Source organism: Sus scrofa, chromosome 13 (genome assembly GCF_000003025.6).
Source record: "Sus scrofa isolate TJ Tabasco breed Duroc chromosome 13, Sscrofa11.1, whole genome shotgun sequence".
NCBI lineage: Eukaryota > Metazoa > Chordata > Mammalia > Artiodactyla > Suidae > Sus > Sus scrofa.
Genome location: NC_010455.5, coordinates 25,856,336 through 25,870,004, shown reverse-complemented (window position 1 = coordinate 25,870,004; position 13,669 = coordinate 25,856,336). Strand labels below are relative to the sequence as shown.

Below are 13,669 nucleotides of genomic sequence, written 5' to 3'. Positions count from 1 at the left end.
TAAATGAGTAATGGATAATTAAACAGAATTAAACAGACCTCAGACTTACAATAGGTTAAACTCTGTCCCCGAAAGCAGGGCTTCTCAACCTCAGCACTACTGACATCTAAGGTCAGATCATTCTGTGTTGTGGGGCGCTGTCCTGGGCACTGCAGGATGTTTAGCAGCACCCCTGGCCTCTATTCATTTAGATGCCAGAAACATCACCCTCTCTCTGTAGATGTGATGTGTAAAAATATCTCCAGATGCTGCCAAATGACACAGGGAGGAAATCTCCCTTGAAAACCACTGCCCTGAAGCGAAACTACCCACAGAACCTCACCAGCCTATTGGTCAGGTACTGTAACCATCTGCTGGTGTCAACAAGTTGGGGGGCTCTGGTCATGGCTCAGTGATAATGAACCCAACTAGTGTCCATGAGGATTCGGGTTTGATCCCTGGCCTTGCTCAGTGGGTTAAGGATCCGGCATTGCCATGAGCTGTGGTGTAGGTTGCAGACGCGGATTGGATCCTGTGTTGCTGTGGCCGTGGTGTAGGCCAGCAGCTACATCTCTGATTCGACCACTAGCCTGGGAACTTCCATATGCTGCAAGTGCGGCCCTAAAAAGACCCCCCAAAATTTAAACAAACAAACAAATGTGGCCTTAGTTCAGTTTTCCTCTTAATTTTCTACTCAAGGCTATATAATTTGCAGATGAGTCATGTTAAAAGGACTCTTTACCAGTGCTGGGAAAGCAAGCTTCTTTGCTTCCGCAGTGATCAAACAGGGATGATTTCCCTTTATTCTTCCAACGGCGTATGACGCTCCAGTTAATGAACTTGGAGGAGAAGGCATTTATTCCTCTAGGGCAGGGCTTCCCAGGCTTTAATGTACATGTGAATTATCTGGAGCTCTTGCTAAAGCGCAGATTCTAATGCAGCAGGTCTGCAGTGGGGCCCAGGATTCGGCATGTCTAACAAGTTCCCACATGATACCAATGCTGCTGGTCTCCCAGCCACGCTGGATGTGGAGGGGTGGAGCCACAATGGAGGCTCTTGCATAGGATGGATAGATTGGGAGTGAGTGGATTTTATAGTTTATGTGTGTCTATCTGCTATTTGTGTGAGTAGTAGAAAATTTAGAAGAGAACTATGTGTGTGTGTGTTTGTGTGTATGAGGCCCTTCCCTCTCCTTGACCCCAACTTAGATACACATTGAAAATTTTCTAGGACGTTCACCTATTTAAAATCAGCAGCCAATGATTTTAATTCCTGCTGTAACTGCCCCCATTATCTGAACCCATCTCATCTCTCCCCTTAGTCCTTATCATGGACTGGCAGTGACGGTCCCTCAAGAGCCTCACAGCACACCACCAGGTGGCCTTCTCAGATGTCATCGCTTAGGACAGGAGAGCTGAGGCTGGTGTCCTAAGGTTTTACAACATTACGTTTGTTAAAGTTCCTTAAGCTGTTTCTAAAAAGATGATTATAGGCCTTATAAGTTAACCAATCAACAGTTAACAGGTTCCTCAAAATCAGCACATTCACTAGCTTCAATCCCGTGTGTGTGTGTGTGTGTGTGTGTGTGTGTGTGTGTGTGTGTGTGTGTGTGTGCTGGGGGGGAGTTTCTAATATGAATTTGCAAAATGAAGATACAATAAAGGAATAGGAAATGCAAATTCTGCAAAACATCACAGAAGAGTCCAGGGCAATTAGAAACCCAAGACTTGATACATTTACCTCAAGGGCTATGAACGAAAAAAAAATATTTTTTATTCATCCCACCTGGCCATAAAATCAAAAAATACAGATAGATGAAAGGATGGGTAATAGATGGATGGACTATGGCAGGCAGTTTAATATCACAGCTAAGAGCAATGGCTTTTGGAGTCAGATGGCCTGAGGTTTGGTCCAGGATCCTCATTTGCCATCTCTGGGCTCTTCTTAGACACCTGAGTCTTATCTGCTAAATGGGGTGACTATAATACCTGCCGCATAGATGGGGTGAGGCATTAATTAATTAATGCATGGCAGAGCACTTAGCACAGTGCCTGGGACAAAGTGAGTTTGCACTAAATGTTAGTTGCGATCATCTTCATCACCCTAATTCTTTACAAAAGGAAACAAGCCAGCATGAGCAATTAAAAAGAGAGGACAGTATTCTAAGCTATAATTAGGGAAGTGAGATAGAATCATCATTTATTAGCTTTCCCCAGCATAATTAATTAAAAGGCGTTGAGTTCACAAAAACAAGGAGTGGAAGTCTGGGGGGTGGGGTGGGGCCATATCTAGACAGTAACATATTACTGAACACAACTTAGATCAAGTCCAAACACTGCATATACCCAAATTACTTTTTAAGAAAATAGGAAAGAAAGAAAACCAAGTGTATATAAATAAGGAAATAGTATCATTTATGGGTGAACCTTACAGGCCTTGAGCAAGTCTTAAATTGAATTTCGACACCACAATTCCTGTGTGAAAGGCTCAGAAGAATAAAGTAATCCATCCACAACTCTACAGAGATGGTGCCATGGTTAAAACTTAGATGTATCTGCCTTCAAATCCACACTTGCCTCCAATGTCCCATGACTCCTGAGGGTCAGCCCTCCCTCCACCCAGGCTTACTGCAGCTGAAAAAGCACCTCCTTCTCTGATGATCCTGGGCTCCTCCATCCCTGCCCCACACCAGGAGGATCAGGAACCAGGACAGGTCCCAGGAGCAGCCTCAGAGAAGCTCCCCCTCACTTACTCTCATGTTCATCCAACACCATTTGAGAAGTGCTGGCTGCACAGCAGCCATCAGCCCTTTGCATCTCACTCACTCCTCAGACCGCTGCTACCTAATACCCGCCTCATGGGGTAGACGAGGAAAGGGGCTCAGAAAGCTTAAGTTGCTTGCCTAGGATCACACAGCAAAAACCAAGAGCATCTGGATACAAACCCAGCACCGACCACCTCCAAAGCCTTTTCTGTCAATAATTAAGAAAATATCCAAAGATTATTTACAAATAGAATTTGAAAGAAAAAAGAAAAGGGGGTTAGAATAATGGAGATAAAACCTCAAGTTGGCATCACACAGAGAAAACAACTGAAAAGTTATTTAAAGAATGAAATAAAAAATAAGTAAGAGTTAAGTTAAAATTATCAATGTGGGAGTTCCTGCTGTGACAGCAGGTAAAGGATCTGATGTTGCCACAGCTGTAGTGTAGGTCGAAGCTGTGGCTTAGATTCGGCCCCAGGCCTGGGAACTTCCATATGCCATGGGTGTGGCCAAAAGAGAAAAAAAAAATTATCAGTGTGACTTTTGTGATACTAAAAAATAATTCTACAGGCCTACCTCGGAGATAGCATGTTTTCAGTCCTAGGCCACTGTTTTGACAAAGCAAACATTGCAATAAAATGAGTCACATGAATTTTTTTGGTTTCAAAGTGCATATAAAATTATGTTTACCGTATACTATAGTCTATTAAGTGTGCAATAGCATCATGTCTTAAAAATATGTACATACCTTCACTTAAAAATAACATTGCTGGAGTTCCCGTCATGGCTTGGCAGAAACGAATCTGACTAGCATCCACGAGGATGTAGGTTTAATCCCTGGCATCGTTCAATGGATTAAGGATCTGGCGATGCCATGGGCTGTAGTGTAGGTCGCAGACAGGGCTCGGATCCCGAATTGCTGTGGCTGTGGTGTCAGCTGGCAGCTGCAGCTCTGATTCGACCCCTAGCCTGGGAACTTCCATATGTCAAATAAAAAAATAAAAATATATTATGGCTAAAAAAAATGCTAACTGTCATCTGAACCTTCAGCAAGTGGTAATCTTTTGGCAATAGTGATATCAAAGATCATTCCTCACATCACCGTAATAAATATAATAATAATTTAAAATTTTGAAATACTGAGAGAATTCTCAAAATGTGACGCAGACACACAAAGTGAATAAAGGCTGTTGGAAAAATGGTGCCAATAGAGCTGCTCATTACAAACCTCCAATTTGTAGAAAATGTAGTTTTTTAACTGCAGTGAAGCATGGCACAATAAAGGGAGGTAGGGCTGTATTTCCAGCTCTGTCAAGAAAGTGGCCCCACAAGGACATCGCTATACCCATCACCAGAAGGTCAACATTCTGGTGCCCAGATTTGGGTTGAATCTTAACAGGTCTCCCTGGAAAGTTGCTGATTTCATGTCTTAGGACAGGAAAAATCAGGATGGGCCTGTAACAGCATGTTGCATGAAAGCAAAAGGCCACTCCCAAAGGTCTGGGGTAGAAGTGAGAAGTCTGCTTAAATGGATGCTCACTGGCCAGCTTGTGATCATTTGAACATCAAAAAGAAAGTACAGTTAAAGGAAATAGGCAAACTCTGTAAAGGCCATGACTATCCCTGAATATATATATAAAAAAACGGCAACCAAGTGAATAAGGCAACTGGTATATAAAGGAAAGGGGAATATAATAGGAAGATATTTTTAATTCATCTTAAGAAGTAGGGGAGGGTAGGTGTGTGTGACTGTTCTGTTTCTGCCAATAATATCTTTTATTAAGCATTGCATGAACATCTCTAGGTAGGGTGCCTATGAATAAGCCAACCGGATATGAAATGAGGAGGCAGGTGGATTGGACCCTGGGCTGCAAAGTTAGCTGTATATTCTCTTTTGTAAGCATTTAAGAGAATCTAATAGATTTGGTCTGCAAGGTTAAGAAGACTCTAACTAAATAAACTTGGAATCAAATGTAAATGTTTATAAGAATTTAATAAAGTTTCTAAGTTTCTAATCATTAGTTGTGTGAATACATATTCGCAATCACATATACAATTATATATATATACACACACATATGTATACAGTAAGAATTTTAAATAGTTATTTAATACATTTTAAAAATGAATAAACATTAAAATTTTGGATTAAAGTACTAACGATGCATTTATGAGTTTGCCCCAAGGTGTCTCAGATGTTATAAGCCACATGCCACCTTCCTCCATGCCCCAGATGATCAGCACAGGCCATGTCCGGGTGCTAGCACAGCTGACTGAACAAGCAGATCGTAGGAGGATGGCTCCCTGTGCTTCTCCCTCCTGCCCCAACCCTGCTCTGCAACACGCCCCCAGTCTCCAGTGCTTTCCTCCCTTCAGGAAGTACTGCCCGCCTCCTACCTGCACTCAAGGGCAGCCGGGAGCCTAAGACAGAAGAGGGGAAGGTCCCAAAGGGGCTTCCTAACTTTCCTTTCTTGATGGGGCGGTGGGGCTCATAGCCTCACAAGCAGGCCTTCCCTCCACTTGCTACAAAAAAATTAACTAACAGGATGCTTCTGCAGAGTTCTCTTTCTGATCTTTATTTTTTAAAACACTGTCACTGCCAGTCACTGAGCTCCCGTGGCAGAAGGCAGGCTGCTAACAAACAGCTTGCTGTCAATCACCCCCCTCCCAAACCATCTCCACCTCATTTCAGGCACAGGAAAAGCGGGAGCCCAGGCCACCTCCATGGGGAAGGTGGGGACCGAACAAAGGCCAGAGATGGCACCCAACAGAGCAGCCCAAGAGCCGAAGTACACCCTGGCCTGGATGCAGTCCTCGTTAAAACCACCCGTGCATCTGAGAAGGAAACAGAGAAGAAAGAGAGTTGGGATGTGTTGTGTGATTCCAAGTTTCCCCTGGGAGGACTGCACAGGCATCTCACTCCCGGGACTAGCAGGTCATGTGGCCTATGTCACAGGCTTCAAAATACAAACCAGAAGCTCAGAGTACAAACTGTAACTCGAAACCGCTATGGTCTGTCTGAGCCCATCACCCAGGAGGGGCCGCCAGGCTGCAAGCTGAGCCATCATGTCAATTTCCCACCTGAGTCCGTTCCAGCTTTGTCTTAGACATGCTGGATTCACAAGAAAGGGAGAACAGTCAATCTGTACAGAATTGCTTGCCAAGCATTTTTATTCTTAAAGGAAAAAGCAAAGATAAATCAACACTGGAATCTGAATTGATGAGAAGGAGTGCAAGCTGACAGGTGGCAGGTAATGAAGTAGGCTTAAGGGTCCCAGGATAATCTGCCCACAGGGTTGAGTACCCGGTTGCCCTGCTCGCCAGACACTGTGCCCAGGGCTCCTGATGCTGTCAGCACTCTGCATGCCTATGGTTGCTTCGGACCTTCAGAGATAATAGCACCTCCAATTCCCCCCAACGCCTGGCACCCAGGCACACACCTGGGAGGTGGGGGGGGGGTCATGACCATGTGACTGAGACGTGGGGAGAAACTGTGCAGCCAGAGCTTCTCTGCTTCCACCTTTGACCCTGTAGACTTCTAAAAGCAGGGAAAATGGCCCCAAGGAAGAGGCCCGTCACAGGAGGAGTGAGCAAGAGAGGGGAGAAGGTCAGGTCCTCACCCGGAAACAAAATGGCCCCAGGACTTGGGAACAGCAGAAAGGACACAACCAGTACGTGGGCATTTCCAAGAGAGAAACTTGTGGCAACTATTTATAAATCCATTATAATGTATACATTTTAGTATGATTTTTGTCAGCACAGATAATGCAAAGTTTTCTCTGGTCCCGTCCCCATCCCTCGCACAACCTCTCCTCACTTCCTTCATATATTTTTCCTTCCTTCCTTCAACCCCACCCACCACAATGTTTGGCAGTGCTCCATGTGGCACCTCCCCCCAACCCACCACACACACATTAGGTCATCACCTCATATAGCTGTGTTTTTTGTTGTTGTTTTTTTGTTTTTTTTAGGGCCGCAAGTGCAGCATATGGAGGTTCCCAGGCTAGGGGTTGAATCGGAGCTACAGCTGCCAGCCTACACCACAGCCATAGCAACCTGAGATCCGAGCCTCGTCTGCAACCTACGTGACAGCTCACGGCAACTCTGGATCTTAAACCCACTGAGCAAGGCCAGGGGTCAAACCTGCATCCTTGTGGATCCTAGTAGGGTTCACCACCCTTGAGCCACGATGGGAACTCCCTCATGCAGCTTTTGACCCCTCCCTTCAGAAGGTAAGCACTGTGTGTTATCTATCCCTTTAATTTGCAAAGACTTAGTGCATACTATGGTGCCTCTATTTTTGTTTCATTTAGGATTTTAGTTAGATGAAGGCAATCTTTGGAAGGTGGGAACAAATAAAATGATTTTTCTATTCTGTATGTGGGTTTTAATTTGGCTTGGTTTTTACAAAAAAGATAAGAAAGGGGAAAAACTTGTTTTTAATTTAAAAAGACGTTTTACCTATTGCATTTAGAGTGGATAAGCAAGGGGATCCTGCCGTACAGAACAGGGAATTACATTCAGTCACTTGCGATGGAACATAATGTGAAAAAACATATATACATATGTATGACTGGGTCACTTTGCTGTACAATAGAAATTGACAGAACACTGTAAATCAACTATAATGGGAAAAATAAAAATCATAAAAATAAATAAATGAAATTTAAAAATATCGAAGTTCCCATTGTGGTGCAGTGGAAACAAATCCGACTAGTAACCATGAGGTTTCAAGTTCGATGCCTGGCCTTGCTCAGTGGGTTAAGGATTTGGCATTGCCATGAGCTATGCTGGGTCCCAGACTCGCCTCAGATCCTATGTTGCTGTGGCTGTGGTGTAGGCCAGCAGCGGTAGCTCCAATTTGACCCCTAGCCTGGGAAACTCCATATGTCACAGGTGTGGCCCTAAAAAGCAAAAAAGAAAAAAAAGATGTTTTGCATTTTCTCTAATTTCAGAAGCACTTATTAAGCACCTATGTAATGCTAGGCGCTGGCCTGAAGACTTGGGCCTATTCAAACATGAAGCAGACATGGGCTGTGTAATTATGGTTGGACTAGATCTTTGATCTTTGATTTTTGCGTTGTTTAAATTAAATTTTACAAATATAAAATGGGACAGGGAGCTGGTATAATATGCAGGTTTCTACACCCCACTCACTCCTCCTACACAAGCAAGGTAGACAACTAGGTACAGAATGTCAGCCAAGAGCCTCAATCGAGTGTCCTGTGCAGCCCAACCCAGTGCAAAGTCCCTAGTTAGATAATGAAAGAAAATGAATAATCAGATATTGTCACTTACTTAGCCACAAAATATCCGCTGGAACTCAAAACAGTCAAGCTCACAAAAGATTATGGGTTCACGCCAGGCACTCAATAAATACTTGTTGACTGATTCATTAATAATACTTTACAGCAAAGGCAAACAAGAGAATGATGACTTGAAACTCCTAATTTGCTTCATAACCTTCTCTTCTCCTTAGGAAAAGGATTGTGCCAGGTATATTCAGAGGTGAAGTGGTCAGTAGATTATTTGCACTTGAGCCAGAGAGATTTCTTTTCTTGACAAATGCCCCTTAACCAAAAAGTTACCAATAAGCATGGCCCCTGGAAAAGGAACCATAGCCACCCACATACCAACATAGCAACGCTCATGGCTAGTGTCTGCTGAATGTTAAGTGATAAGAAGAATCTATATCACACAGAGTCATTTCCACTTGAATCTGAGGAAGCATGATATATAGACCAATGGACACAGGGGCAAAAATCACAAGGAAGAAGGAAACCTCATCTTGAAATTAAGCTACCTGGAGGAGTTCCCGTCGTGGCTCAGAGGTTAACAAATCTGACTAGGAACCATGAGGTTGCGTGTTTGATCCCTGGCCTTGTTCAGTGGGTTGAGGATCCGGTGTTGCCGTGAGCTGTGGTGTGGGTTGCAGACGCAGCTTGGATCCCCGCATTGCTGTGGCTCTGGTGTAGGCTGGCGGCTACATCTCCGATTCGACCCCTAGCCTGGGAACCTCCATATGCCGTGGGAAGGGCCCTAGAAAAGGCAGGGGAAAAAAAAAAAAAGCTACCTAGAACTGTGACCTTGAGTGAAAAAAAAAAGGATTCTGAATATGTCAGACACATTTATAAATAAAGAAGCTACAGACATATATGAAAACTGAGGGTTTGCTTTTATTCAAGTTTACCAAATGAGCTTTCTTCTTAAGTATAATTTTCTTTTTCTCATTTAGCTCCTCTGAGAGAATGGTTAACTAAGACATAAAGTTAGACCAGACAACCTAGTTTTGAAACTCAGTATCCCACCTTACTAATTGTGCGATTTGGGGCAAGCTTCTTAACTTCCCTGAGCCTTGGTGTTCTCATCTGTGGAATGGGGATAGCAAGACTATTTCAGTCAGAGGTCACTGTGAGAATTAAATGAGATACATGTTAAAGCACTGAAAACCATGCCCAGTACACAAGAAACACTCAAGGTTAACTACTCTTTCTTCTTGTTGGACAAATGAATCCTAAATGTCCCATATTTGTGGATATACTTGCTCTGTGGGTCATTTTAATTTTCTGTGTTTCTTAGACTCAACAGGAATGAAGAAAATCCACTTCAGAATTCCCATTGCGGCTCAGCGGTTAGTGAACCCAACTAGGATCCATGAGGATGTGAGTTTGATCCCTGGCCTCGCTCAGTGGGTTAAGGATCTGGTGTTTCTGTGAGCTGTGGTGTAGGTCAAAGACTCGGCTCAGATCCCAAGTTGCTGTGGCTGTGGCATAGGCTGGCAGCTGTAGCTCCTATTTGCCCCTAGGCTGGAAACCTCCATATGCTGAGGGCGCGGCCCCCAAAAAGACACATACACAAAAAAAAAATCCACTTGATTGTTGAAATTTGTCTGAAAAAGGTCATTCGACAACCTGGTAAAGGCAGACATACCCAAAGTTCTTGCCTCTTCTTACCAAGTCAGGTGACAGCCAGATTATCTTTCAGGGCACCTACAGCATATGGAAGTTCGTAGGCTAGGGGTCAAATCTGAGCTGCAGCTGGCAGCCTATGCCACAGCTACAGCAAAGCAAGATCTGAGCCACATCCTCAGCCTACACCAGAGTTCACGACAGCGCTGAATCCTTTACCCACTGAGTGAGACCGGAGTTAGAATCTGCATCCTCATGGATACGAGTCAGGTTCATTTCCACTGAGCTGCAGTGGGAACTCCAATATGCTGCAGTTATTAAAACCTCAAAAAAGTCTGTGTATAAGTGCTGCTTTATCAATGCACACTAAACAAGATCTATCAAAATATCTAATGATGAATGTAATTTCAAAGCAGATTAGTAAAGATTTTATTTCAAAGTGTTTGCTTCCCCTGTAGCATAACATGAAAATATCTGCAATTTCTACTGGTGACTAAGTCACAGGTCCTAGTAATACCACTGTGCTTTGCTTTCTACGTTCATGATGAAAGAAAATGCTGCGTTTCAGTTAGAAGTTCATACAATTAAAGATGTAATTTTTTTCCTTTACAAATTAATAGAACCTCCAATTTCTCTCTACAGACCTCAGTTTGAAAACCCTGCTCTAGAAGGTGCTATATTTAAGAGTTAATGCTTGATCATTTATTTAATTGATATTTAGCTCTAAGCACCGGTACCTCTGAAGAGAATACAGAATCAGGGTAAGACTTGGATGCAACCATACTGTAAGAACTTTCAGAATCTCTGCTTAACATTTTTTTGTTTTTTGTTATTCTTCCAGTTTTATTATAATTTGTGTTACACACTGCCAAATCTACCAGGATTTTTTTTTCCCTCACCTTTAAATACATCCCTAGAAGCAAAACAAATAAACCAAGAAGTAATAATAGGCCACAGTGTCTGTTCAAGTCTACTGTTTTTTTGTTTTTTTGTCTTTTTGCTATTTCTTGGGCCGCTTCCGTGGCAAATGGAGATTCCCAGGCTAGGGGTCCAATCGGAGCTGTAGCTACCGGCTTACACCAGAGCCACAGCAATGCGGGATCCGAGCCGCGTCTGCAACCTACACCACAGCTCACAGCAACGCCGGATCGTTAACCCACTGAGCAAGGCCAGGAGTCAAACCCGCAACCTCATGGTTCCTAGTCGGATTCGTTAACCACTGCGCCACGACGGGAACTCCCAAGTCTACTGTTAAAAGGATTTTAGAAGCTGTATACTGGAGCTATGGAATAAATACCATGAGTTCACACCTCAATTTCCTTGCTAATAAAACCAGCCTGGCCCAAACTGTAGACATTTTACGGGGAGGAAATGAGGCAATTCATATGAAAGGTCTCTGACAACAATGACGTATTACCCTTGGGTGGTGTTCCAATCGCGCTGTGAATGTGTGCGATTAATCAGTGTGTAGGAGAAGGGACCTGGGAAACTCCCTCCATAGAAATGGCCAAGTGAGGTCCTGCAGAATCTTAGGAGGATCTATTAAGGAAGAGTAAATAACACTCAGGATTTCAGGACAAATAGTTCTGCTGTGAATCCTACTGTGAAGCAGTCCGAAGGCACCAAATATGAAACCTGGCAGGGAGGTCATCCAGGACGAGGCTTTCCACCCAATACCACACCTCCCTGGGCGTACAGATACCACGAGTAAACAAAGGTGACTTGTAAAGAGCCTACTGTCGTCTCCAAGACACACTGGAAGTTCTAAAGTGTCAACTTGAACATTACTACGAGTCTAATGCCTTCGTATCTACCCTGTTTTAGATTATTCTATTTTTATTTCTATTGAAACTGAATATCTGCCCTGCTCACAAAAGAGACTGAGGGGTTTACACTACATATAAAAATAGAGGCCAATTTTAAATAAAATTCCTTTCTTATTAATAATGTCTAATAGAGAAAATGTGAAAACAGATAGCACTATAAAGAAAAAATTTAACAGTTCTGACATGTTTATATTAACGACTTCACAAATTCAAGAATACTGGAGACTGGTTTGTATTAGAGAAAATAATTACAGAAAACCTTACAGGTGCATGATAAGCTGGGTTTGCTTTCTACTTACAAGTAGAAGCAGGACTGCTGTACTTTTTTTTAAAGGTGACACAATGATACACAGATTTTTTTTTTTTTTTTTTGTCTTTTTAGGGCTGTACCCTTAGCATATGGAGGTTGAATATGCCAGGCTAGGGGCTGAATTGGAACTATAGGTGCTAGCCGACGCCACAGCCACAGCAACGCCAGATCTGAGCCGCGTCTGCTACCTATACCATAGCTCATGGCAACGTGAGATCCTTAACCCACTGAGCCAGGCCAGGGATTGAACCTGTGTCCTCATGGATGCTAGTCAGATTCATTAACTGCTGAGCTATGACAGGAAGTCCAGATATGTAAATGATGTCACTTTTTGAATGATGTCACTAGTTTAGAAATTAAAGTCGGAGGTGTTGTCAAAATAAGAGGTCTTACCAATCTCATAGGGCTGCCGTGAATCTCTAAAGAGAAGAATGACATCTAAAAAGCACCTCTTGAATGAACATCAGAAATTTATTGGTATGTTATAAATCAACTATATCTCAATTTTTTAAAAAAGAAAAAATATCATTGGTGTGAATTTTTTTAAATTACTTTTTTCAAGTCTGCAAAATCAGGTTTATGCTTTTGGATGCAATGCTAAGTGGGATTGCTTCCCTAATTTCTTTCTGATCTTTCATTGTTAGTGTATAGAAATGCCGTCGATTTCTGTGTATTAATTTTGTGTCCTTTGGCTTTGCCAGATTTGTTGATGAGCTCTAGCAGTTTTCTGGTAGAGTCTTTAGGATTCTCTAGGTATAATATCGTGTCTTCTGCAAATAGTGATAGTTTTACTTCTTTTCCACTTATTTCTTTTTCTTCTCTGATTGCCGTGGCTTGGGCTTCCAAAACTAGCTGAATAGTAGTGGCGAGAGTGGGTATCCTTGTTCCTGATCTCAGAGGGAATTCTTTCAACTTTTCACCATTGAGAATGATGTTAGCTCGGGGTTTGTCATATGTGGCCTTTATTATGTTGAGTAGGTTCCCTCCATGCCCACTTTCTGAAGGGTTTTTATCAGAAATGGGTGTTGGATTTTAGTAACCGTAAGTTGGTACAAGGCTGGAATTTGGTTTTCTCTTTAAGAGAACAAAGTTTTCCTGGACTAGTAAGCTGCTTTTTTTTTTTTTTTTTTTTTTGAAAAAAAAAATCAATGAATTTTATTACATTTACAGTTGTACAACCATCATCACAACCCGATTTCACATTATTTCTACCCCAAACCACCATCCCATTCCCCTCCAATCTGTCCCCTTTGGTAACCATAAGCTTTTCAAAGTCTGAGGGTCAGTTTCTGTTCCACAAAGAAGTTCACTGTGTCCTTTTTTAAGATTCTGCATATAATTGATAGCATATGACGGTTTCTCACTGACTAACTTCTCCTAGCATGATAATTTCTAGGTCCATCCAAGTTGCTGCAAATGCCATTATTTCATTCCTTTTTATGGCTGAGTAATATTTCATTGTGTATATGTACCACATCTTCTTTAGCCACTCCTCTGTTGATGGACATTGAGGTTGCTTCCATATCTTGGCTATTGTATATACTGCTGCAATGAACACTGGAGTACATGTATCTTTTCAAGTCATGGTTTTCTCTGGGTAGATGCCCAGGAGTGGGATTGCTGGATCAAATGGTAGTTCTATGTTTAGTTTTCTGAGGAATCTCCATACTCTTTTCCACAGTGGTTGCACCAATTTACATTCCTACCAACGGTGTACTAGGGTTCCCTTTTCTCCACACCGTCTCTAGCACTTATTGTTTGTAGACTTTTTGATGATGGCCATTCTGGCCGGTTTACGGAGGTACCTCATAGTACTTTTGATTTGCATTGCTCCAATAATTAGTGATGTTGAACATCTTTTCATGTGTGTGTTTTTTTTTTT

At 42.6% G+C, this 13,669-nt stretch overlaps 1 protein-coding gene across 13 annotated transcripts in view; it reads right to left on the bottom strand.

Annotated features, from left to right (window-relative positions):
* Positions 1-13,669, bottom strand: part of TRAK1 (trafficking kinesin protein 1) — a 161,426-nt gene that overhangs the window by 64,766 nt on the left and 82,991 nt on the right. The gene's annotated exons all lie outside the window — the stretch shown is intronic.